Source organism: Lynx canadensis, chromosome A3, assembly GCF_007474595.2.
Source record: "Lynx canadensis isolate LIC74 chromosome A3, mLynCan4.pri.v2, whole genome shotgun sequence".
Taxonomy (NCBI): Eukaryota; Metazoa; Chordata; class Mammalia; order Carnivora; family Felidae; genus Lynx; species Lynx canadensis.
The window spans coordinates 60,935,611-60,963,165 of NC_044305.1; the positions used below are offsets into that span (position 1 = coordinate 60,935,611).

At 45.9% G+C, this 27,555-nt stretch overlaps 1 protein-coding gene and 1 non-coding gene across 2 annotated transcripts in view; one reads left to right on the top strand and one right to left on the bottom strand.

The window, feature by feature from the left end:
- INPP4A (inositol polyphosphate-4-phosphatase type I A) overlaps positions 1–27,555 on the bottom strand; it is a 129,317-nt gene that overhangs the window by 65,883 nt on the left and 35,879 nt on the right.
- Positions 8,555–8,658, top strand: LOC115511303. Its single transcript, XR_003967976.1, has one exon. It is a non-coding gene; the product is annotated as a U6 spliceosomal RNA (small nuclear RNA).

Genomic DNA, 27,555 nt, shown 5'->3' on the forward strand with positions numbered 1-27,555 from the left:
TGTGACTCCGTCTCTCTCTGTTCCTCCCCTGCTCACACACTCCCTCTCTCTCTCTCTCAAAAATAAACATTAAAAAAAAAAGTCAAAGAACTCCCACTGGTTTTTTTTTTGTTGCTGTTTTTTTTAACATTTTTATTTTTGAAAGACAGAAAGAGACAGAGCCTGAGCAGGGGGAGGCGAGAAGAGAGAGGAAGACACAGAATCCGAAGCAGGCTCCAGGCCCTGAGCTGTCAGCATACAGCCCGACATGGGGCTGGAACTCTTGAACAGCAAGATCATGACCTGAGCCAAAGTAGGACGCTTAACCTACTGAGCCACCTAGGCGCCCCCAAAGAACTCCCACTGTTAAGTAAATATTTTTTTTATATTGTTTAAAATAGAGAACATAAACATAAAATTGGGTATAAACTCTTTCTTCTTAGAGCTCTTCAACTACTATAAAACCAAAAGAGATCTATAAATTATCTACAGCAAGACCTCCACAAAATGAACTCACATTTATATTAATGTAACGTGGCAGATGGGGACAACGCACAGAAACCATTACACAAACATAACCCTGACTGACTCCAGAAGGCCTCTCTTGCCACACTCTCCACTCCACCCTTGCCTGGACTGAGTCAGAAATGCCCGCAAAGGCCACTCAGTCCACCCAGCAGCCATGTGGTCATAATAACAGACACTGTTCTCCAGAAACATGAGTTGCAGAGCAGGGCAGAGGAGCGGAGATGTGGTGACACTTCCCTGGACTGTGAGCAAGGACTCTCTGGGTCCTGGACAGCAGGACATGTTGTTTTGCTCTTGTGCATGACATCAAGAGAGTTACGGGGGGGGGGGGCGCCTGGGTGGCGCAGTCGGTTAAGCGTCCGACTTCAGCCAGGTCACGATCTCGCGGTCCGTGAGTTCGAGCCCCGCGTCGGGCTCTGGGCTGATGGCTCGGAGCCTGGAGCCTGTTTCCGATTCTGTGTCTCCCTCTCTCTCTGCCCCTCCCCCGTTCATGCTCTGTCTCTCTCTGTCCCAAAAATAAATAAAAAGCATTGAAAAAAAAATTTTTTTAAATAAAAAAATAAATAAATAAATAAATAAAAAGAGAGTTACGGGGAAAAAAAAGTACAAAACACAGCTTGATGGCTCGCTGTGTAAAAATGCAAGACTGAAGAGGCTGGTCACCTTCTTTGAGTCTCCACAGTGGAGAGCTCCCGCTATGGGCCACGGAAGGTGGCCAACAAGATGGTGGCTGCAACACTTCCCTGTGTGAAGAGAGAGCACCGTCTGTCTTCCCTCCTTTCAGTCGGTTCACAGCGTTATGCTCCTCCAGGGCTTAGTCAGTATCTACTGCCTACTGGAGTTTCTCATCATGTGGGAGAAGTCACGAGAGGAGACCAAGAACTGCTCAGTCCAAGATGCCTTCTGGCTGCTCACCTGCCTCATCTGGCATCCAAGGAAAGAAACACCTTGTCCAGAGATTCAGGTAGAAAAGCTCACAGGCAGAGGTGTGAGCAAGAGCAACAATTCCACTACCAAGTTCCTCCCATGCCCCCTGGTTCCCGCAGTCCTCACACCTCACTGCCAAGGGGGCTGTCTGAAAGATGGGAGCCGGCAGATGACTGACTGAGCGGGGCTTCTTCAAGGTCATGAGCCCCAGAGCAACGTCAGGACTAAAGTCAGCCCTTGCTCCTCCTGCATTCTTTCCAACACTTGAAACAGCACGCAGGGCACACTAATTCAAACTCCAACCAGATGCAGGTAAAAGGCACAGTCTTTTCCCTTGGCAAGTTCCTCATTTTTAAGCACTTTCACACATATATTATTTTATAATGTTTCCTAGAACATTACTTTCTTCCCTCCATCCCTTTTCAGGACCCAGGACCCTGGAAGAAAACACTTCAGATCCAAGACATGCTAGCCAATCTTTCCCTTTCCGTCCCCACCCACAGTCTTTACAAGGCCCTCTGGTCACAGTCTCTCCTCCAGCCTTCATGTTAAGCAACACACAGACCAGAGAGGAAATGGACCTTCCTAGAGAAGGCAAAAGAGAGAACTTCAGGATGTGGGTGACTTCTTTTTTTGCATCATTCATGTTTGATTTCCTTTTCGAAGCTGAAATTAAGCTCCTTGGGAGAAAAATAGTGTCAATATTTTGTCAAAATATTTCAAAATAATTTTTAAAAATATAAATCTCAGGGGGAGGGATTAAAATTAAAAAACACAAAGCTTTGTGAACAGGGTAAAAGACAAAACCTAGCCAACAATACCAACAAATACTAAAGTAAAAAAATATACATATGTAATGCTCTGTATCTTGATGGTGGAGAAAGGACTTATATAAATATTGCACAGAAGTATGTTTCAGAAGAAAAGTAGAATGGGAACCCCCGAACAGCAAGTCACGACTCAAGACCTAGTTTCTGTAGTGACACGTTAACCTGATTAGCAGGGGTTCCTCTGCTCTTTTTGTAGGACTACTGTGGCTTTATTGCCATCTCCTCCTCTTTACCGTTCCCACAGGTTTAACAGAATATCCTGGCTGAGCAAGTGAAGAATACGTCAAGGTGCTTTGGCAAATAGTTGCTGTGCTGTCCCCAGCTCACACTGCTGACACACACTCCACAATTCAAGAATAAAACACGCATCCTTCCTCTCCTTACAAAACTCCCACACCCTCTGTGAGGCTTGTCAACGGAAGCAGTGCAGGGAAAGTGAATCAGCTCACCACCCAGACAGTGGCTGGACACATACAAATGGCAGGCTGAACGTGGGGAAACACAGGCCTCGAAAAAGGTTAGCCTCCTTGGAAGATACTACAGTCCCAAAGAGTTGCCGGTAATTTTGGCAAACATAACAAGCAAAGTGTACTCTTGGAAGGGAAGCTGGGCACACATACCAGCTGCCAGAGGGGTTAGTGAGATCCAGGCCTGATGTTGCCTGGGCCTTTTCAGAACGAGAAACTCTATGATCTGATTTATGCCAGGTCAGTGAGCAACCATGAAGCCAAGCTTTGGTTCTGTTTAACGAGAACCAAATATCCAGGCAACTTTCAAAACTCCTTGCTAACGCTAATGGAGTTTTGGGAAAACAGAGGAAGATCCAACTTACGGGGTTAATCCAAATAAGATGGCCTCAGGTTTACTTCAAATTCTGGTATCTGTGCACCTGCACCACAACATGCAGTTTCCAATCCAGCCCCACCTGCAGCACCCCAGTGCCCCCGTCTTGCTCCTGCTGAACCCCTCACCAGCCTCACTCCAGCACCTCCAGCAGCATGGTACATGGGGCCTAATGAGGTGCTTACTTACAGGCTCACTCCAAATACACTATTTCCTTCTCGACCACTGACAGAGCAGGATTGACAATAATTTGAAAGTTCCAATGTGTCTCAGATGACTGGAGTTGGGTGGATTCAGTTTATTTTCATAATCAGTAAGAAAGCATGTTTTCTAATTCAGAAGTGTAAGGTTGGGCTTCACAAGAGAATGTAAAGTTTTCAGAGCAGCCATAAAATTCCATAAAGGGCTATAAATGTGAAGCAACAACCACAGATCAATGAAATTCTGGGAAGACAAAGTTATTTCTGGAACATGGCAATAAGCCAGGAGACTGAGGATGCCCAAGGCCTCCAAGTGGGCAGCACCAATGAAGCTGGTTTTAGCTTCTGCACCAACAAACCAAAATTATTGAGAGAGGTCTCAGTCTTGGAAATAAAGTGGGTCACACATTCTGTAAGCCTTACCATATATAAATCTCTGGCAAAGTGGTATATTATCAGCTTACTTTAGCTACAGAAGAGGAATATTGTTTTAACCAATCATGTTGGGTGGAACACATAGAAAAGACTCTGAAAAGACTTCCGTGCTCCATATTTTTACATAAAAATAAAAAGCAAGCAGTCCTGACTTTTATATGAGACTTTTCTGGAAAAAAGATTTCATAGCTTTAGCTACCCACTTGAGTTATTTGGTTGTTTTGGGTTTTCTTGGTTGTTGTGAGGATTTTTTTTTTTTTGAGAGAACGTGTGTGTGTGTTTCTCTGAGGATGTGATATGATAGGATTGAGACAGGGAAACGAGCTCTCTAACCAACCAACTGTGACAGTCGGAAGTCAGTCTGTCACAAAAGAGAGACTTTTCAAGGCACCTGGGTAGCTCAGTTAAGCATCCAACTCTTGATTTCAGCTCAGGTCATGATCTCATGGTTCATGGGTTCAAGCCCTGCGTTAAGCTCTGCGATCGCAGTGTGGAGCCTGCTTGGGATTCTCTTTCTCTCTCTCTCTCTCTCTCTCTCAAAATATACAAAACTTAAAAAAAAAAAAAAAAGAAAGAGAGAGACAAACCTTTCTTTCACATATTTCTCCCACGTGTCTGTACAAGGAGGAGAGGGCATCACCAAAGCTGGAGAAGTCGGGATCTCTCCCCAGTATTGCCTACCAGTCAGCAGAGGTGGAGCAGGGTTCCAAGGTTCCCCCACTAATCAGTTTCCTCTTCACAGGTAGCCCCTAAAAGTATGGTCTGGAGTGTCTGGCTGAACAGGCCAAAGAGAACCCTCCCATGGCAGCTGGGTCACAGCTCTTACTGCAAAGCCGAGAGTGGCAGGAATGATGAAAACCCAAGAAAAGCAATTTTAAAAACAGAACCACAAACGGTGACTCTAGGACCCAGGCATTTCTTCAGGCAGTGTTCAAAGCAGGTTGAGTGAGCTCTGCTGGGCAGGGAAAGGAGCCTGTGGACACTCAGGGTCCTCATGCTAAACAGCAACACCTGCCATGGCACATCTTCCCAACCACCAGTGAAGAAAACAGCGGGGGAGAGGACAGAGGTGTTTCTGTGCTCAGCTGGCAAGCCTGGCCCTCCAATGGCCTGCAACACCCTCTGACAGGAGATTGTGGGAGCCTGCAATCTGGAACTGCAGTTGTTCGTTCATTCATTCATTCAACAGGTGCAAAGCCACACACTTAAAGGGGACACACAGGTGAGTCAGAAGTGATCCCTACTGCAAAGAGCCAACAGTGTAACAAAAGAGTAAGACATTCAGGTAAGACAAAATGAAATGCATGCCCTAGGCTGTGAGAGAGGTAAGTCAGACACAGAGAGGTGATCCAGACACAGTGTGGACAGATCTGACTTTAAAAGACACAAGCACACTCAAGGACAAATTAATTCAGGGATCAGGGAGGCCCAGCATTCTAAGGGACAGAGAGAACAGACTGGAGAGCCAGGACTGGGTCAATTCCAGGGAGCCACTGATACTAGACCACAGCACTGGGCTTCAGCTACTAGGCTGAAGAACTCACTAGAATTCTAATTGTTCAAATAAACTGGAAAAGTCTCAGTACTTTCTTGAACTCTCCTGGGCTTCTGAAAACAAACCTCTTGCTTACTTTGTACAAACCAGGGCAGGCCTGGTAAGGCTGGGCCAAGATGGCACCTGCACAGAACAGATGGACAACATCTACAACCAACACTTGAAAAACAACTCTCCTGTCCTGGCAGGTCTCCAAGGGGTTCCAAAGGTCACTCTGTTGTCACAACAATTAAACCTAAAGCCAGGACACACTCACTAGCTCGAAGGAAGCACTATTCAGTTCTGAAAATAAAATAAAACCCAACAACATCAACAACGACAAAAGGAGCTAACACCACTTGATAACTGAAGAGGCCAAGCAATTCAGGTCTGTAAGCAAATACCTGACACCAGGGCCATGTTTCTCGCCTTTCAGCGGGCTGCCCCAGAAGACCTCACTCTAAGCTTTGTAGTCGAGAGACTGCTCAACAACGTTGCCAGCAACATCTTCCCTTCTTCTGTGGCCTTGTTCCAGAAAGATTTCTAAGTTGGTCGTGCTTCTGTTTAGAAAGAGAATGCTAACCAGTTGGGCACCTATGTAATAATAAGGAAAACGTCATATGGTACTTTTGCCATTATTTTTCTCCAAAATTTGCAGCTAAGTTCTGAAATGTAGAGAACACACTGAGAACAAAGGCCCCATAAGATATCTCCCTGTCATATATCACATGTAAAATTACCATCACCAAGAGCAGTGACAATGAAAACTAATTAAAATCTCTACTTGTGCTTTCACATTTTTTTTTAAACATTCTTGGCAGTTAAGTAATAGATCAGGAAAAATTTGCCTTCAAACTTTACTTCTAGAACTGCTCCTATCTCCCACTAGAAGAAATCTGTAGAAAAACTATAAACTGGAAGCTAGCATGTAGCAGATACATCTTCCAAGCCACTTCAAGCCCCCTTGCCAGGCGGCTTCAGGCCCTGTCTCCTTCACTGGAGGCCAGAGTGCTGACAAGAGAGCCAGGGTGGGAGGCCTCCACCAGATGGAATCTTCTCATCTGGAGAATTAAGCCAGCCCCAGAGAGGTACCACCTAACACTTCCAGGACTATTATCCAGCCCCATCACTAGGGTTCAGTGAGGACTAGGCTCCTAAAGGGGCCAGATGCAGGTGTGAACATATCTCTTTTTTTTTTTTTTTTCAGAATACTGTGCAGGAAGGAAGCAGGCACTGATATATGAAGACAACTAACGTCTTGGGTCAGTTCAGAGACACCCTGCACTGGGCCAGAGCTCTCCCAGCACTGCTCAGCTAACAGTGTCAGGTGCATCAGTATACTTATTGGCTACAAATAAGGGGCAGAGAAATGTCACTGAAACACAACTGATGAAGACTCAGAGCCCTTTGGCGCCTGGGTGGCCCATGACTTCGGCTCAGGTCATGATCTTATGGTTCATGGGTTCAAGCCCCACGTCGGGCTCTGTGCTGACGGCTCAGAACCTGGAGCCTGTTTCAGATTCTGTGTCTCCCTCTCTCTCTGCTCCTCCTCCATTCACAATCTGTCTCTCTCTCTCAAAAATAAATAAACATTAAAAATTTAAAAAAAAAGAATCAGAGCCTTTGGGCTCTTGGTCTGTTTTGGGTTTTAATTCAGCTATCAGGTCTTAGGATCACAGACTCTGGCACCCCACAGCTGGACGTGGCCTTTCCTCCCCATCCCTTACCCCCAGTCTACTATCCCACAGTGATAGAGTGTTCAAAATGGTCTGAATTGTGTTTATTCTGCTCTGTCATTTGCTCCTCCCAACAAAGCCTGCCTCGGCCACAGGGAGTCATTATTCCCCATCTCTGTGGACAAACAGCAAGGCTGGGGCAGACAACAGGACTCTGCTTTCCACTCTGGTCATCTCGCAAAGTTAGCACAGATATTGCAGTACTTCCCAAATGGCAGGCACACTGAGGTCATGACTTCTATTGTGACCTTGTACTGGTGTCCAAAGATTTTTCCTTAAGTAAATTGTTTAACTTAATTTCCTGCATGTAATATTTGAACTAAATATTTAAGTGTGTGCGTGTGTGTGCGTGTATGTATATATGTACACACACACACACGCACACACACACACCAAATTTATTCAGATATAAAGCTTGCATCCATCCCTCCAGGGGCAGACATGGCCCCTTCAGGCCACTGGGCCTCAAGCAGAGTGAATGAATGGAACACAGCATCCCATCTCCAACACTACCACCAACCAGCTTTTTCACTGTGGGAAGGCTGGACTCTAAGCCCATGTCCTCTGTCATTAAGCTGGGGAGACAGTCCCACCTTAGAGGTTTGTTGCAAATCTTGATTAAGAAAGTGTGTGTGTGTGAAGGCTTTGTAGACCACAAGGTACTAAGTAAAATTTAAGTGACACAAAGACTGGCTAAGGGTCAAATGAGACACAAAGGCAAAAATGCTTTGAAGAGGCAGCAGTCAGGGGGCACCTGGGTGGCTCAGTTGGTTAAGTGTCCGACTTCAGCTCAGGTCATGATTTCATGGTTCGTAAGTTCAAGCCCCACGTTGGGCTCTGTGCTGACAGCTCAGAGCCTGGATCCCGCTTCGGATTCTGTATCTTCCTCTCTCTCTGTTCCTCCCCTACTCTCACTCTGTCTCGCTCTTTCAAAAATAACTCAAGAATTAAAAAAATAAATTAAAAATTTTTAAAAAGAAAGAAAAAAAAGGCAGCAGTCAGGATTTTAATCTTTAAATGACACATTCCATCTGGAGAATGATACAGCCTGAGGTGGTGAGCAGTAGTGAGGCATCCCCTAAGGAACTAGATCTGGGCCTGCCAAAGGCATCTCTTGTGACACACCACTGGGCCCACTGTAGACACACTGATGTTCTGCTAGGTGCCAGACCCAAGCTACATTCAAGCCAAAGACTGAGGCGGGCAGGCTGTCACCCTCACCCTCCACCTGATCCCTGAAACTCGTCAACCTGGCCGAGAAACTTCCTGCTTCTCTAGGATGGAGAATCTTCCCCTACTGTCCTTGGAAGATCACAAGGGCACAATTAAAAGACTGTGTGGAGACAGGGGGGGTATATGAGAATTGTCTCTACTTTCTGTTCTACTTTGCTATGAATCTAAAACTGCTCTGAAAAACAAAGCCTATTAAAAAAAAAAAAAAAAAAGACTTCCTGACACTAATTTGGACAGGGTTAGCTGCCCTGTCCTAGATGGTCTAGGAAAAACAGGGAAAAATAAGTCATAAGAATGCCTACCAACAGTGCTCTCTTTGGCACTGCATGTACTAAAATTGGAACAACACAAGAAGATTAGCACGGCCCCTGTACAAGGATGCCACGCAACGTCATGAAGCGTTTGATATTTTTTTAAAAAGAATGCCTACAAACATACCAGTAGTTAAGCCTTTTAAGGCATAAGTTCTAGAATTCTGTAGGCATCAGACTTCTTGGAGCAACATTCTGAAAAGCCTGGAAATTTCAAGTAAAGTCAAATAAATATAGCACTCTGTAGATCTTAAACAAGGCTGGATGAGAGGATTAAACCATGTACCCGGGAAAGGTTTGCACAGAGAAACTGCAAAGCAGTTCTAAAAATACCAACATGATTATCCACCATCACTGTTTTAGGGGGAAAAACAGGGAAGGGATCACAATCCAATCTAAACCTGGCATTTCTGGGAGAACAGCCGTATCACTGCACACACAACCAGACCCTCAGTCCCCTTCTGGCAGGGTGATAGCCACCACTCAAATGGCTTTTGTCACCCAGCTGTCATTAAATAGATCCGAAAGAAGACAAAGAGAAAACAATCTCCAAAACTAACTTCTTGTTTGTAGTGATCTTGCATGCCTACACGTTTGTAATTTTGAGTGGGACTGCTTTCCCGGCTCCTCAGTGGGGCAGAACGCAGCAGTCATGCCGGTGGGTATCAAGAAAGAACAATTAAATAGGTTTATTAGTCTGATCCAGCTGCCGTAACAAAACACCACAGCCTGGGTGACTTAAACAACAGACATCTGTCTTCTCACAGTTCTGGAGACCAGAAGTCCAAAATTACGGGGCTAGCAGGTAGGTTCCTCCTGAGGCCTCTCTCCACGGTATGCAGATGGCCACCCTCTTGCCGTGTCCCCATATGGCCTTTAATCTGTATGCCCCTCCCTGGTGTCTCTTCCTTGTCTAAGGACACCAGGTGCATTGGATTAGGGCCCTGCCCTTATGACCTCATTTAACCTTAATTGTCCCTTTAGAGAGACTCTGTCCAAATACAGTCACATTGGGGGGTCAGGACTTCAACATGAATGCAGGGAGGAACAGTTTAGTCCGTAACAACACGCCTTACAGATTGTACCTGTTGTCCTCTAATCTACTGCAACCAGCATGTGGGGTGGTGGATGCCGCCAGTAAGAGGTCAAGGATGAGAGGTGGCAAAGCAACTTTCTGCTTGCACAGGTGCACTGCTCTCACACTGAGGCAGAGAACCCAAATCCCCTCTCTCCCCTCCCCACATCTGACCCACTGCGATGGGGCTGGGGGTGCCTGTGGTCAAGCACATACCAGTCACTACCTCACCGAGTGCTCAGGGTGACCTTTTAACATTTGAGATCCAGTGTCAGAGACGGAAAAGTGACCAGTTCAAGGCTACAACTCAGACAGTACCAGAGCCAGGACATACCAATCCTGACTAAACTCTAGGCCCCAAGCTTCTCCCTCACTCCATCTTTACAACCTCCAGGTCAGGACTGGACATGTTCTGAATGCAACATTTAAAATCCACCTTGAGAAAAGACCCAGAATGAACCAGAGCCAGATGAGGGCTCTATCCAGAGAAGGCCGACAATGTTTCTCTTCACGCAGAATTAAAGAAAGCCAAACTCGAATGTTTAGTTTATGCCTGGATAACAAAAACCATCTGAAGGTGGTAAGAACATAGATGTCTGTCTTTTTTGTTGTTTCCTCATTCACTTCTCTCCTTTGCATTAAGCGATAACATTTTCTAGTGTAACCTTTAATTACCTTATCCACACTATTCCAGTGAGACACAGAAACATTCCTCCTGTATAGCTCTATTCTCTTTGTTCAATTATTTCTACACGTATCATATCTATATATGCTAGAAATCCAAAAATATAGTGTTACTATTTCTTTACATAGCTTCGTGTTTTTAAAGAAGCTAAGAGAAGGAAAGCAAGTATACGTTTACAGAGTCTGTTCTATTAACCTTATTATTTCTGGTCCTCTTCATTCTGTCCTATGGATTCAAGTTACCTAATGCAGTATAACTTCCCTCCTCCAATAAGGCTTTGCTTCCATTACCTCCTTTATGCTGTTACTGCCAAATACATTACTTTTCTAAATGTTACAGGCCCAAGAACATAAATGTATGCATATCATTTAATAAAATTGCTTTTTAAATCAGTTCAAAGAAGAAAGGGGGAGAAATACACATTCACCCTGCCTTTTAAATTTTTTTTAATGTTTATTTTTATTTTTTGAGAGAGAGAGAGTCAGAGAAAGAGGGGGACACAGAACCCAAAGCAGGCTCCAGGCTCTGAGCTGTCAGCACAGAGACCGACATGGGGCTCGAACCCACGAACCATGAGATCATGACCCAAGCTGAAGTCGGACACTTAACCGACTGAGCCACCCAGGTGCCCCACACTGCCTTTTATAATCGTATGATAACCTACGCTGTTGGCGCTCTTGGTTTCCTCATATCGATTTGAATAATCGTCTGTGGTCATTTGCTTTCAGCAACAACTTTCTTTAAACATCCTATAAGGCAGGTCTGCTGACGATAAATTGTTTTTGTTTTAATTTTAGAATCTCTTTCACTTTTATTACTGAGAGAGAGTTTTGCTGGACATAAGATCCTTGGTTAGTGGATTTTTTTCTTTTCAGGACTTTGAGCCATCCCACTGCCTTCTCCATCCCACATCCACTGTTTCTATGAGAGGTCAGCAGCTAACATTACTGGGATTCGTTGGTACAATTTGAGTCATTTTTCTCTTGCTGCTTTCAAGACTTTCTCTTTCAACGTTCTTTACTATGATGTGCATAGATGTGGACTTCTTTGTATTTATACTATTGGAGTTTATTGTGTTTCTTAAATGTGTAGATTGTCTTTCAACAAATTTGGGAAGTTTTCAGCCATTCTTTCTTTTTTTTCTTTCTTTTTTTTTTTTTTTTTTTTTTTTTTTTTTTTTTTTTTTTGTTCCTTTCTCCTCACCTTCTGGTACTTGTATTAGATGGATGTTGGTGTGTTTAATGATATCCTAAATTTCTCTGAGGCTCTGTTTGTTTTCTTCATTTTTTCTCTCTGTCATTTGAAATGCATAACCTCTATCACTCTATCTTTAAGCTTATTAATTCTATCTTCTGCTAGTTAACATCCGGTGCTGTGGCCTTCTAGTGAATTCTTCACACTAGTTATTACTGTTCAACTCCAGAATTTCCATTTAGTTTGGGTTTTTTTGGTGGTGGTGGTGGTGGTGGTGGTGTTTTAGGTAGGCTCCACGCCCAACATGGGGCTTGAATTCATGACCCTGAGATCAAGAGTCGGATGTTCTACTGATTGAGCCAGCCAGGCACCCTAACCATTTGGTTCACTTTTATACTTTCTATCTCTTTATTGATTTATTCCCTAATTGGTCAGACGTTGTCATCATATCAGGTCTTTACCCGTTAAGCATGTTCCTCTAGTTCTCTGAATACTTTTATCATGGCTGCTTTGAAGTCTTGGTCTGTTAAACCCAGTATCTCAGCCCTCTCCCACACAGTTTCGGTCACTTTTTAAAAATCCCATCTCAAATTTCTGTTTCTTTGCATATCTTACCTTTTTTTTTTTGAAAGCTGGACCTTTTAAATATATTGTAGCAGTTCTGAATGGTGATCCTCTCCTCCCTGGGGGCTTGTTTTTGTTTATTCTTTCAGTGAGTTGGCTGGACTAATTTAGTGAAGTCCATCCCTGGCCCCCCCTCCACCAGAGGGCTCAGCTTCCAATGGTATTCCCCAGGGGGCCCAGTCTCCCTGGGATGACATGGTTTTTTCAGGACTCTCCTCTTCCCTGGCCTCTTTTAGGCTGCCTGCCTGCCTCTGATGTTATCATACCCAGCTGTTTTTGACAACGATCTGGGGCATCAATTGTTACACAGCCTGATCCAATTAAATGAAGCCTTTGTGAAGGGGTAATTTTTTATGTCCAGGTATGAGGTCTGTTCTGACCCCAGGAGGGTTCTTCCTAGTTGTCTCTTTCCCTGGTTGTCTCTAGCCTAAAGTTTCAACTCTTGCTCTCAGGGAGCTATCAGCCTCCTTAGTTACTTACCACCAAATCTCTTTGTTTTTTAGAGTATCATTAGGTCTGAACTTCCCCATGCTCTGGCGTAAATAAATTCAGCACCTTTGGGGAGAGCCCCAGAGCTTTCTCTTCTTATGGACTACCTCGTCCCCTCCTTGGCAAAATTTCTGAGCCACTGCCCTAGAGCTGGGGTCAAGGATAGTGGCCCACTTCTTTCAGAGTGGCACCCTCATTTTATGAACAGAGTGCTGGGTGAGGGCAGTAGCTCTTGATCTTCTAGGCTTGACTCTTCTGGAATTGAGCCTCTGCCCTACAAGTAAACTGGGGTGACAGAGGGCAATTAGGGCCTCAGGATTCTCAGTTTGGTGAAGAGCCTCCACCCTACAAGCAGAGGCTGGCTATATTTGCCTGGAATTTAGCCTCTGCAACATGCAGCTAGACGGGAATGAGAAATGCTGGCAGCTGCCCCTCTCAGGGAGATGCTGAAGCCCTTGATGGAAACCCAAAGGAGAGGGAGCCACACCTTCTTGGCCACATGCAGCCAAAGGGTATGGCTTCTGTCATGCTGACCTGGGCAGGAAAAAGTAGGCCACAGCTCAAGTGCCACGAACTTTTGCTGTTATTACTGTGATTTAGATTTTCCTGAATAAATGTTTCTTCATTTGCTGTACGCCTTTACGGCAACTTCCAGATATTTTAATTGATTTCCTAAAAACAATTTTCATCAATGATTGTTGTTTTGCTGAGGAGCAGGTCTGCAGAACCCCTAATACTATATCATTCTAGAAGTGAATCCTGATAGAATGTATACTTAATTTCTAACAAAGAACAAAACACTACGTGCAAGTTCCTTTTAGTCTAATATTCCATGTCAGGGAAGCTGGCATCAACCAGCAGAACAGGAATTCTACACACTAAGAGGAAACTTCCCTCAGGAGGAACTAAGCCATACCTTTAAAAATACATTATTTTTTTTTTTAGGGGCGCCTGGGTGGCTCAGTCGGTTAAGCGTCCGACTTCAACTCAGGTCATGATCTCGCGGTCCGTGGGTTCAAGCCCCATGTCGGGCTCTGTGCTGACAGCTCAGAGCCTGGAGCCTATTTCAGATTCTGTGTCTCCCTCTTTCTCTGACCCTCCCCTGTTCATGCTCTCTCTCTGTCTCAAAAATAAATAAATGTTAAAAAAAATTTTTTTTAAATAAAAATAAAATACATTATTTTTGAAGGGGCACCTGGGTAGCTCAGTCAGTTAAGCATCCGACTCTTGATTTTGGTTCAGGTCATGATCTCACAGGTTTGTGAGATCGAGCCCCACATGGGGCTCTGAGCTGACAGAGCAGAGCCTGCTTGGGATTCTCTCTCTCACTCTCTCTCTCTGCCCCTCCCTAACTTGTGCATGTGCATGCTCTCTTTCTTTCTCTCAAAATAAATAAAATTTAAAAAAATAATAACAAAATAAAAATACAATATTTTTGTTAATAACAATAGTCATTTATATGACTTGCTGACTAGCAAGTCATTTATAAAATGTGAGGAAACACTACCATGCATGGTTGGTGTGTGATCACAAATCAGATCATCAGGAAGCAGATGAACCACATATATCCCTCACAATAAATACCCCTCAAGTAAACCTCCTCTACGCATATGAGGCTCATTTCATTCTGGGCCACTCAGCTGAGAAGGCCACAAGGGTTCCAATCAACATCTGAAAGAAATGTGGTACTCCTCCCTCCCAAAAAACAACTGGTTTGGGATAACCAGGCAGGGGAGAAAGGAAAGTTGCTAGCACATTCTTGGAAATCACCAACTGTTGTCCATTCCCCAAGAGCAGCAGATGGCATTCCGAAAATGAAATTGAGGAGAGGGCTGGGAATGTGACAACACCAGACAACCATCTCCACCTGATGGGCAGGGGGTGGGAGGCAGGATGGCTCCAGTGCTGGCTCTGCCATGCAGGAGCTGAGAACTGGACTGCACCCTGGAACCCTTCCAGCCTCAGATTCCTCATCTATAAAATGGAGCTCCTCAATCACCCACAAAGCCCAAAGTCAGTACTTAGCAAACTGCCATTACTCTGGACAGAGTAATAGGCTCCCTCAATAGGCTCTTTTTCCCCTACAGGTCCCTCCAGACAGCAAAGTGATGCCAGAAGGTTGTGCTTCCTATACAGGCCAGATGGGCACCCTTTCCAGAGTCAGCCAGTGCCTGGACCTCCCCCAGGACCAGATTGTGCTCACCTTCATGAAGGTATCAATGGAGTCATCCCTAAAGGGCCCCCTGATATCACAGGAATCCAGATACCTGCCCTCACACCCTTCTGAGATTTCCTCCCGGCCAGCTGAGGCAGGAAAGATTCTAGGTGTGAGACGGGAATCAGTGATAAAGGACATAATGTACTGGCTCCCAGAGACAGCATATCAGCAGGGTCTACCCCTTCAGACAATAAGAGACATGTTGGAAATCTCTAGCAGCTGCTTCTGGCCAGTGAGATTATCAGCTGGGTGGCAACTTCAAAAAAGCAAACCACACTAGAAAAAAATGTTATAAAATATACTGTACTCTTCCCACAGCACAGATCCAGTCCTGTCCCCTACCTGCATGCCCTGACAGTCCCCTCTGTGGGGCCTCCTTTCCCATCTGCAGTATGGGGATGAAGAGAAACACAACTCAAGTGTGTGACTGTATACAAAGGTGCAGGCTTATCTCTGTATTAAATGCACTAGGCTTGCTGCTCTTTTTCTGTTGTTCCATTAGGATGGCTTCCCTCTCTTCACCCTCCCTGTCCTTTTAATGTTCTTGTCAACTGAAGTATACTGCTTTTCCCTGGTCCCCCTCCTGAGGGCTTGGAAACCAAACCATCCAGATGACAGCATGTGTGAATGCTTTAAAGAGACTACCCACCACATGAGGGCCATAGGGGCTCATGGGCACTTGGTTTACCTTCTGCTCCCCAGCCCCCGCCCTGCACTGGCTCCATGGTATCTGCTCATGAAACAATCTTGCCTTACATGTTACTGGGCTACTGGGTCAGGGAGCAGCACGCTATCAGGAAGGCAGTTGCTGAAAACAAAGACTTTAATCCAAACTTTAAAAAAAAAAAAAAAAATCCACCATCTGACTATGTGACTACTCATACTGTGAAAATCTTCTGGAAATGCACAAAGCTCACTTCCCACTCCTTTTTGGAAATACAATTTGTTTTTGATTAACTGGGTCTCAACTGAAATTAGATACAGATGGAACTTAGTGTTCCTACTATTGTCTGTCTGACACAGTTTGGGTTTTGATTTTTTTTCTCCACCACCATAAAGAAATGAAGCTTCATTTTATTCCCCGCCCCCACTATAATTTTCTTTCATTATGAAGTTAGCATTTAAATGCTTCTTTGGAAAGTGTTTTATTTTGTTCTAAGCAGAAAGAGTCCACATATTGTAAAATAATAATTTTAGAAAACAAACAAACCCTTCAAGATCTATTGTGAAACCCAAAGGAGCGAATATTTCACCTCAAAGTGTTATCTGGCCAGATTTGTGGCAGGTGTCCACCCTTCACCTAGCTGTCACCACTGGCAGGGCCTCTAGATTCCCACCTCATTGACTGGGAGGCTAGTATAGCCTGTGTGTCACAGGCCAGTATAGTCCTAGTTCCAAACAGAATGCGAGGAAGGAAAGGCTCCCCACAAGGACAATAAAGGCTCAGGACGAAACCAAACCACAAATACCTCTGGAAGTACCTCATATCTAACCAATGAGAATCAAACTCCCTTCCCGAAGCCCCAAGCTCTTCCTCCATGTTTACCATAATACCACAGGCGTGGGGACTTGGGGTACCTCTGTGAGGCCCAACTGAGAAGACCATCATAGGATGGACACAGTCCCTCCCATACAGTGTCTTCATCTTCACATGGGAATCCATAGTCCAGAGCCAGGTACTGTCTCTTTTTAGAGATTCCCGTGTGATGAGCAATATGGTCAGGAAAAGGAAACCAGCAGAAAACCTCAGCCCTCAAGAGGACATTCTTGATTTTTTGGGGGTGGCAGCGCTGTTCCTTTTCCCTCCTGCTCCAGTCTAGTCTCCTCCTCCTCCAAAACATGGAGTCTTCCTTCCTTCCTCCCCAAGCCCTTCCCTCCCCCACATCCAACACACCACCAAGTCCTCGTGACACACCCAGAACCGGAGCCCTGCTCACTATCCCCATAGCTCCCACCTCACTTCCAGCCACCACACCTTAGGAGGTCACAAGGAGTTCTGGATGAACTCCACCGTCCTAGGCCTTTCTAGACTGTGCACATCACTCCACAGGCACATGGGTCCCACAAAGATGTTAATTCCAAACAGAGGGAGTGGAAAAGGCAGACGGGAATTTGGCAGCTGCATAGGGCGAGGGTGTAAAACCCTACACAAAATTCCATGTCAGCCAAGGACAAAAATTCAAACCAAACAGTTAAAGATGTCCCTACCATCTCCCTCTGGAAACAAGTTACATGCCCACAGTTATGGCAGGGAGGTGCGTTCCTGTGCATCCTCTCAGCTTCAGGGAGGGGAGCCCCTTCCCCTTTCTTTCTCTGCCAAGAAGAAAACTTTAGAGCCAAATTTCCCTCAGAGCGAGACTGTCAAAGGAGTCAGGCACCTCGGGGTTGCAGCACAGTGTTCCAAAATCTCCAAGATAAAAGATGCTGAACCACTTGGTACGGATGGTGCCAACAGATGGAGTGTAAATGACAGCTCTCATTTGGTGCTTCAGTGAACCAGTGCCCATCAGAGTCATTCAGCATGATAGGGCCCTTTGCCAGCACCGAGGACAACCACAAAGACAGGGAAAGGTTGCAGGCCCGGCCTAGTCCTCAGTGTGTGCCTCCATTCTCCTACACCATAGCAATTTTATCCACTAAGCCATCCAAAAGATGATGCCTACATCCCTCTCCCTTGAGGCCCAATATAGCATCTCCAAGTCAACTAGCCACCAGCTGTGGACTCACAACACCCACTGAAGTGTGAGGCCACATTCTCTTCAGAATTGGCTTCTCCTGGATTCTTTCCCTTTGGGGCCCCACCATGCTCAGGAGCTCAGACAGATCTGACACAGCTTTCCAATCATCAACCGAACTGGTCACTCAGTTCTGCCCCCTCTTCCTTTGAGGTTTATCTGCTCTCATCACCCTCTTCTCTAATACCACTGGCATCCCACACAGGACTGAGGCAATAGGCCCAGAACTGGCTTCCCAGTGAGGCTGAGAACCAAAACTACATCATGTACACACTCATGCACATGCATATGAATGCACTCACTTAAAGGCAAGGGCCTGGAGTCTTTAGGTCAAGATGTGAGGCTTCTATCTTATAGCTCTCACATCAAGATCCCACAGCACTCCTCACCACACCCAGAGGCAGGAGCTGGCTCCAAGCCCAGCCCCTAGACCTCTTCCTGAACCCCAGCCTCAAGTAGCCCTCCCTTTAAGGAGCTCTGGCTCTGCTTCCTGTTTACCCAGCTCATTGTGTTGGAACTTCTTTTCCATTGGGTTCTTTTCTTAGGTTAGACTTTATTGCTTTTGACCAAGAGTCACTATAAGACTCAGGGAGCAGGAATCATTCATTCAAGACATAGCATCTCCACCATGAACTGGCAAGAAAGTATGTGACTTCAGAGTGAGAGCCTATGCATCATGATAGCACCACTAAAGTGACAATTTCAAAAACAGAACTCAGAATGAGGGGCACATCAATTTATAACTTTAAGATGGTACATATAGAGCCCAAGGAGGCAGAGCTGGTCAATGGAGAAGATTTTCAGTTATCCCTTACTAGTATTGCTACTTACATGTTTTGCTTTGGTCATTGTCGTTCAGTTGAGTACACAGGAACTGAAATTATAACACTTTTAGACACTCAGTGCCCATATCCTAGTTTCTAATACCATTCTCCAATAAAAGGGATGAGGGTTCTTTGTAGAAATGGCTGATTCTAGGGCTCGGGCAGGAAAGTAACAAGATAAGCGTGGAGTATCTTGCAGTGTCGAAAAGACGTGTTAAAACAACAACAACAAACAAAAACCCAGTAAAAAGCCCCATAATAATGGAGTATGTCAAAGGGTCCCGGGAGCCAACTGAAAGAGCTTCCAGTGGCCAAAGCTGGAACAATGTGAGCAATGAAATAATTAAGCTAATACTGATTTATAACCCAAAGTCTAAAATAAATATCCATGAATCCATACTAATATAAATGAACGAGTGAATAAATAAAATTCTTCCCATACTGAAGAATCCCAAATAACTTATGTCCTAACCCTTCAAAGAGGTAAAGCCACTCACCCCTTACCTGTGGGCTGCACATGGCAACTATCTTCCAGAAAGAATGTTACACAAGAGGTGGGGAGTATACCTTTACAAGGGAGAAACCTGATAAACCTTACCTGAGCCCGGTGCTCAAGGTCAGCGTCCACAGTGATAAGTCATGTTGACAAGTGTGTGCCCTGCTGTGATGTAACCAGAAGGGTACATCATCCTTGTGGCCTTCCTCTCCAAATCCCACATCCCCAATATTACATGAGGAAAACATCAGACAAACCCATGACAAGGGTGGGTTATAAATATCTGGACAGTACTCCTCAAAACTGTCAAGGTCATCATAAGGGAAGTCAAAACTTCTCACAACCGAGAGGACTCTGAGGAATTAAGATGAGTAAGTGTAATGTGGTGTCTTGGATAAGGATCTGGGGACAGGAAAAGAACATTAGGTAAAACTAAGGAAATCTAAATAAAGCATGGAGTTTAGTTAATAATAATGTATCAATATCAGTTCATTAGTTGTGACTAATGTACCACGATAATGTAAGATGTTAACAATATGGGAAATGGGTGGGGGCAGGAGATACAGAGGAACTCTGTACTATCCTCCCAACTTCTCTATAAACCTAAGACTATTCTAAAATTTAGAAGTTTATTTAAGAAAATAATCTTAGCTCTGAATCAACTAGCCTTCCCTCCACCCGCACCTTTTCTTAAAGCAGGAATGGTAACCTATACTTATCTCCCCACAGCACTTAACTACCTCTGGCCTCCTTAGGAGCCAATCACGGCACATTTGTGGGCTTGCTGAGTGTTCACTTCCAGTCTTGCCCATGCTTACTTCCTGCTGTTGGCTGAGGTCACTAATACAATGGCTCCAGGTCAAGGCGGGCAGACTCCTCACATGACAGTTCCCACCGGACTAAGGCCCTCAGAAGTAGAGCAATCAGACATTTGAGAAGCAGCTGCCTTCCCCTTCATGCAACCCAGCCTTCTAAGAATTGGCTTCTATTCCTAGACTCCTCTGATGTAACTCATCTGCAGGAATCCAGCACATGATCTAAAAGCTCTGTGGTCTGGGCCTAATTCACCCACCCCAAGTGTAGGGCCTCTGGGCAACTCTGGGGAGCCCCTGCCTGGCCTGAGCCAGGTCTCCCTTCTTCTGGCTCCCCTGCAAATCCACCAGTTTCCACCTTCTTAGGCCACTGAGATGCATCACTGCTTGGGTACATAGGCTGATGAGAAATGGAAGGGGTTCCTCTTCCTCGAGGAACTAAGAGCAAGGAAAGGAGCAGGACAGGAAAAAAGCAAGAGAAAGAGAGAAGATGAGAGAACAAGGCAGCACTGTGCTGGATTAGGAGCAAGATTTTTCAAACTGCCCAGACTTGCAGCACCTCAGTAGAGTTCAAAGCACCTCTGCTGTTTCACAAAGCGTCACTGTCATCACTGTCACCAGGATACGTCGGATTCTTGGACCATCTTGTAAGAGCGTCCACAATGTATGTGCATTTCCATAAAACTTGACCTAATTCATTACTGAGACTTCGGGAAACAAAATAAAATCAGTCAATGTCATTATGGTTCCCCAGGAAGATACCCGGAAACAGACCAGAAAAAGCTAGAAATTGAGCCTTCTGTTATAGGGAGGAATCAGGAAACACAAACCCGCTGCCAGGGACCCTGGAAAACCACAGTCCACTCCATGGGGCTGTGGCAAATTTCCCATTGAAGGTGGTGATTCAAAACTTCTACAAAGTCCTGTTTCTAATTTAACTTTCTCATCAGGAGGCACCCCTCCCTTCATTTTAGTGAAACTTAAATAATTTTTAAGAAGAAGAGATCATTTAATTTGGGTGGGTTAGCAAATGGCACATTTTAGTACTTTAGACAAGGTGTTTCCAACAGATTACTATATTCTCAGTTACAGACTTACCTCAAGATAAGAATATTCTACAATGACAACAGAACTCTGGGTTAACCCATTCAAAGCAGGATGAATGAAGAAAGCTCTCAAAAGTCTCACTTAAAAATCAAAATACTCTCAAATTAATAAGATACTTAAACTCTGAAATCAACAAAATAAAGGAACCCACAGCTGAACTGCCATCACTAGAAGAATGGCAGCAGTGGTCCCTAAGTGACAGCTGGCCCTACAGGTGGGGACAACCAGACAGACGCCAGCTGCCCAGTACCCACGTCATGCCGGGACCCACCCTGGGGGTTTTCGAGGAATCCGACCCTGTAGTCAGCCAAGGAAAGCAAGCACAGGAATGCTAAAAGGAAAAACCACCACAGTTCTCTTACTGAAAGTTTGGAAAGTAAAGGAGGAAATCCCCACTCATAACCACACCTTCACTGCAGTTAGCTCTCCAGTTTTACAGATAAGACCAGTGTGTACAAAAGGTAGAGTAGCCTGCTTTTTCATTTGTGTGTTAGATTGTAAACATATCTCATGCTTGGCCAGGCTGCATGCGGATCATATATTAAAGACCACATCAACATCTTCATGCACATTCAGTTTTTAACTTAATCTAAAATTATGTCTAGGGCTCCTGGGTGGCTCTGTCAGTTAAGCGTCTGACTCTTGATTTTGGCTCAGGTCAGGATCTCACAGTTTGAGATCAAGCCCCATGTCAGGCTGCACTGACAGAGAGGAGCCTGCTTGAGATATATTCATTCTCTCTCTCTCTCTCTCTCTCTCTCTCTCTCTCTCCCCCTGCCCCTTCCCTGCTCACATTCAGGCACTCTCGTTCTCGCTCTCTCTCTCTCTCTCAAAATAAACATTAAAAAATAGTAATAAAATGAAATATGTCTTACAAAGAAGATATCGTGTGGCTATTTCTTCAGCTCTAAGGCAGCCACCAGCCGGGCAGCAAGGCTATAAAGACCCTGCATGGTGGTGGTGGTGGAGGTAGGGATAGTCTTTGCTGGTGCGAAGGCCAGACCTCTTGGTAGAATGCAGTTACATCCCTTCGGGTCGGCCTGTGCACAAAGCATCCATGCAAAGCAGACTCATAGCAGAACTGGAGTGTGCTCCGCCACCATGTGTATGTGTTGGAGGGGTGGGGGTAGATTTGCTGCAAGAGTGAGCACGAGAAGACTGGAGCCCCTGCTCTCTGGCAGGATCTCAGGCAAAGCCATTCACTACAGCACTGCCAGTAACGTATTTTATACCATAAATCACAAGATTTAATAGCAGCCTAAATGCCTGTTAGGGACACAGTAAATTATGGTTCAGTCATATGGTAAAATATGGTGAAAAACCGTGTAGAATTTGAAATGGAAATCACTAAGTTTATAACAACTGACAGGTGAAAAAGTAAAATTCTAAGATCTACCAGAATAAATACACAGAAGTACACATACATACACACACACACACACACACACAAAGTGGAAGATGTAAGAAGAAAATATATTAAAATGTTAACACTGGTAATGGTTGTGCCATGATTTTATTGTCTATCTACTGGACCATGTTTTTCTAAACCCTTTACAATAAGCATGCAAAATTTTATTAACTGTACCCACATTAGGTGGTTTAGTATCTCCACACTATTTTGAGCCTTCTTGTAGTACCCTATCCTTCCCACGCTGCTCCTGGGGATAATTCTTCCTCCTGCATCCCAGACTCTGCTGGAAGAGCTCTGCTGAAAGAGGGGACCTCAAATGCCTAACCCCTACCCCAATCTAACACAGTGCTTGGCACACATCCCCTCCATCACCCTAGTCACATGGGAAGTTCACACCTCAGACTCTCAGCTCTCAGGGCAGTGATTGGGGCTTGGCCATGCCGGTATTGCAGGGCCAATGGACATAAAGCTCCAGTGAGCCTGGCAGACAAGGAGTAAGGGGGAGCCAAGAGCAGGCTACACAGCAGAAGGGGAGGCGGGGATTCAGAGGGCTGGGATCCAGGGATGGGCACCCTGGGGGCAGTTTTAGGAATAACCACAGAGAGGGAAGCAGAAGTCCAGAAGTCTAGCTTGGTGATGCTAGACATCCCTGCACACATAAGAAAAGTAAGGAGGTAACAGGACTTCAGAGGCAGGGGCTGAGTCCTTTCTGGAACCCAAGGTAACCTGAAGTGACAGAGGGCAGTGACTGGAGGTGGAGAGTATGGCACAGCCATGGGTCAAGGAGGAAGGGACTCCCAAGCCCACTTCTGGAAGGAGATGTAGGATGAGCAGAGAAAGAGCCCCAACTTCATTTTGAGGCCTCTGGCTCTCTAGAGAGAATCATGCATATTTCAGTTTATGTGAGGAGGCAAAGTGGGGAGTAAGGTGGGGAGCAAGAGCTTCTTTACGCAAAAGGAAAGGCTCCCAGCAGATAGTGGGAAGGAAGACTTCACTGAATAAAAACACAGGCCATCTGTCAGACACAGACCATTTGTTCACCCAACCCTGGATGGCCGCACAGCGGAGTGTGTCCCTGTCCCACCGTGAATGGGGACAGAGCAGCTGACAGGAAGGTGGGACAGGCCTGGGAAGAGGGGGGAACAGAGAGCCTGTCTGAGATGCTATCTTTAGGGCAGGGCTCATGAGCCATGTGAGTGACAAGTGTTTAAAGCAGAGACCAAGGGGATGCTCAGTGGCAGACAGAACCTGCCCGAATGAAGCCAACTCTGCAGCAAAGGTGGACCCAAGACCAGCCTGTGCTTTGCCATGGGAATCAGGGCAGGCCCATACCTGCCCCAGCATGCTCCCAGTACAGCAGGGCAGGTAGGATGAGAAAGAGGAGGGAGCAAAGTCCATTGGGACTTGGCCCCACCCTGAACTTGACTATTCCCTTACCACTTGGGGGGCCAGGCAGCCAGAAGCTCAAATACAAGCTATTTCTGACCATAGGCATCTCAAGACTGAAACTGAGAATTAATAAGCAGTGCTTGCTTTCCATCCCCCAGGAACCAAAATCTGTGAACACTGAGTCACAAAATACAAAGGTTTAAGTGGGTAAAAACAATAAAATGTGAATTGAGGACAGTGGTAACCTCAGGGAGAGAGTCGGGACCCATGTAGTTTCTGTTGTATCAGGAATTAAATTGTCAAGCTGAAGACATTTCCGTGTATTATTTTTCCTGTAGGTTTTCATATAAAGTATCACCTAAAAATTTTGTTATTAAAATAAGGTAGATCCCAAATCCCTATCTGTATTATATTTTCACCAATCCTTTTACTTTTCTTTCAAAAAAGTAACATAGGGGGGCGCCTGGGTGGCGCAGTCGGTTAAGCGTCCGACTTCAGCCAGGTCACGATCTCGCGGTCTGTGAGTTCGAGCCCCGCGTCGGGCTCTGGGCTGATGGCTCAGAGCCTGGAGCCTGTTTCCGATTCTGTGTCTCCCTCTCTCTCTGCCCCTCCCCCGTTCATGCTCTGTCTCTCTCTGTCCCAAAATAAATAAACGTTGAAAAAAAAAAATTCAAAAAAGTAACATAGGTGTAATAAAATTCTAAAGCCATGCATTTCTGTTAAATGAGAGGATATGCACCCATCATTTTAGATCACATCCCTGGATGTCAACCACACTTGCCCAATGTCAGTACTGACTTGCTGGTTGCTGGCATCCATCCCCCACGACAGGCCCACTTGGGAGACAACTCCATTCAGGCAGCAGTGACAAGTGGAGGGGCCACCGCACAGCTGCACCCAGCCTGCCCCTTTCTACCTTCCAGGAGAGCCAGTTACACCTGTCTAGAAGTGCCCACCTTTCATTTTCAACCCACACCAGCCTGCCCTCCTCGTGGGGCCCTCACACCCTAGACCAGGCTTGACTGATCCTTGACCTCCACAAGGCCCACCTAGACTTGCACCAGTAAGTTAAAGCATTCCTGGCCAAGAGGTTCCTAAGTGGCGATTTAACCTGCCATCCCTGGGGCGGAGGAGTGGGTTTACCCAGACCTCCAAGGTCTTCACCCCCAAAATGTGATAATGTAGGAGGTACAGGCACAAAGCAGGGGAAAAAGGGATCAGAAATCAGGGTCCCTCACATCACCTGCTGTGCCACTTTCTTTACCACTGCTTCTGTTTATCGAAACTTTTCCAGTTTTTAAAGTACAGTGTTGAGCTAATAGGCCAGGAAAAGATATCACACAACCCAACTCCAATGTGGTAGACCCGAAATAAAGGGGAAAAGAGAAGCAAAAAGTGCTGTTGCTGCAGCCTTCACTAAAGAACAGAAAGCCTGGCGTGGAGGCAGGGGTGGGGTGCACCCTGAAGACCAGCTGCCAGACGCTCACGTCCAGCAAGCATCCCACTGCAGACTGCAGCTACCTTCCTCCCCTTCCTGGGGTTCTGCAAGGCACCATTTTAGCAGGAAGGACAGCCAAATGCCTAGAAAACCTCTCCAAGGGTAACCCTGCTTGCTTACACTGGGTCACTTGGAGATATAATAAAACGTCCTCATAAATCTGCTATCAAGGCTCAATGTAGTAAGATCATCTCATATGGAGAACTGTGGCATTAAATTACATGAGGGATGGTGTCAATGAATCTTTATACTACTTCAGACAGGTAAGACACATGCCAACCTTAAGCCAAATGCAGCTCCACAAAGAAGCCAGCACCCTCGCCGGGCCACGAGATTACCCAGGGGCCGATGGCAACCAGAACCAGTGACTGCAAATGAATAAGGGTTCTGGTGGCCAAGAGTGGTATGTTTGAAACATGCCAAGTGACCGAGCTGGCTCTGCCACATAAAATGCTTCAAGGCTTTTGGGAAAGACATGCAGTTTCTTTCCTTCTGGAGCATTTTCAGAGGAAGATATCTTGACCCCACTCAGAGGCTCACACCATGTCCACAGATACTCCTCCAACCCCTCCTATTCACAATCCCCTGGCCTCTCTGTGGGGCGAGAACTTACACTGAGTGACACTCAGTGACACCCATGACCTCACGATAGAAGCACCAGATGCAGGAAAATTTTACAGGTGCTCTAGTTAAATTCTGTTTTGTCAGGATCCCCACCTCCAAAGAGTTTGGAGTTGAGAGGTAACCAGCAAGTGAACTGGCAGCACGCCTGGTGCCTGGCATGTGAGCATGGGAACAGGTCACACAACTCCTCATTCTGATGGCTGGAAGGTCAAAGGCATGTGGCGGCCCTGCCTGCCTGCTATCCCTCCAAAGGGGAGTGTGACTGGAGAGACAGACACACGGGCACCAGGGCCACACCTAGCAACAAGGCAGGCTGGTTGAAGATTCAGTGCCCTGGAGGGGCTGAGGCTGCAGCTGGCTACTCAGAGGGCTGGAGATGGGGCCCGTTCTGCCTGACAAGGCTGCCGGCCAGGCGCAAGGGACCAAGTGTGCAAATGCACAGTGGTTGGCTGGCCACCTTGGTCATTTAGTCTCCAACACAAAGGGAGCCTACCAAGACCTGAGACCGCATAAGAGGGAGCCCAGACCGAGGCCCGGCTCTCCAGAACTGACAGTGCAAGGGAGCAGTCAGCAATGATGTCCCTAACAGGTAAAGTTACAAGAGGAGTCCTTTCTGCAGCAAAAACTATACTGAGCCAAGAGAAACCATGACAGGACACTGGATAAAATCTAGGCTACACCTGAGCCTCCTGTCTCTGAGCCTCCCTTCCTTCCTCTGCATTTGGAAATAAATAATAACTACTTCATCAGGTGGCAGGGGATTCATGAACAAAGCACACCTGACATGATGCCTGGCATGTGAGCCAACCTCTCCGGACAGGGGAGTCCTCCACCTGTCCAAGGCAGTGAGGGCACAGGATCCTCCAGGGGCTCCTCCACGTATCCTTGCAAATCAGGAAGAAAGGCTTTCTGCTTCCCTGAGGCTGAGAGGAGCAAGCCCAGAGGGAAGGGTGCTGACACTGCTAGCTGAGGAAGCCCTGCAGCTCCCACTGGGAGAGACTGACCTCAGGCAAGACGGACCCCCAAAGACAGACCCCCCCCAACTGGACTACGTGGAGGCAATTTCTAAGGCCATAATAAGATAAAAGTATGTCTAGGAAAGGCCTTCTAGAAAGTCACATACAATAGGCCTGAGGGAGAGGGGCGGTTTTAAAACCTGGTATGGCCCAATGAAGACCCTGAGGAAGGAGTCCAGCTTAGGGCCAGGCACAATAGGGCTCTAAAGATCATCACATGGTAACAGCTCAACCCAAGTGGCCACCCAGGAACCAAGGAGATTGGGCAGGGCTCAGTATTTTTTTTAAATGACTATCCCTTGGGGAAGAGGAGAGGGAAACAAGCTTGTTGGTATCCTCTGTACCCCAAATTCCATTTGTGACTGTTATTTGTTTCAGAGAAGCTGGCACATGACAGATGTTTTATGTATCAAAGTAAACCAAATGGGACCTCATCCTTACACTCTGTCCGCGTGGTTTTTGCCAATCGACCACCTGCTTGTGTCACAGACAATATGGATTCCAGGGCACAAGTGGGTTCTGTGCCTCTTGACACACTCGAGAAGAACCTAACGCAGCACACCTTGTCAATTTATAAACAGCGGGGTCACAACTCTGGTCCCCATGGCTGGGACAAGCTGGCTCAGACCAATTATTCCCATGAAAAGATGCCAACAACCCAACTATCCATTCATGTCTGAGGCCTCTGTGAACTAGAATTGGCATGTGATTATTACAGTGAAATAAGTGGGCTCCTAGCTTTTAAGCCACCTTGTTACCACTCATGGTGGTGGGGTAGCCGTTGGGACATCTCATGAGGCAC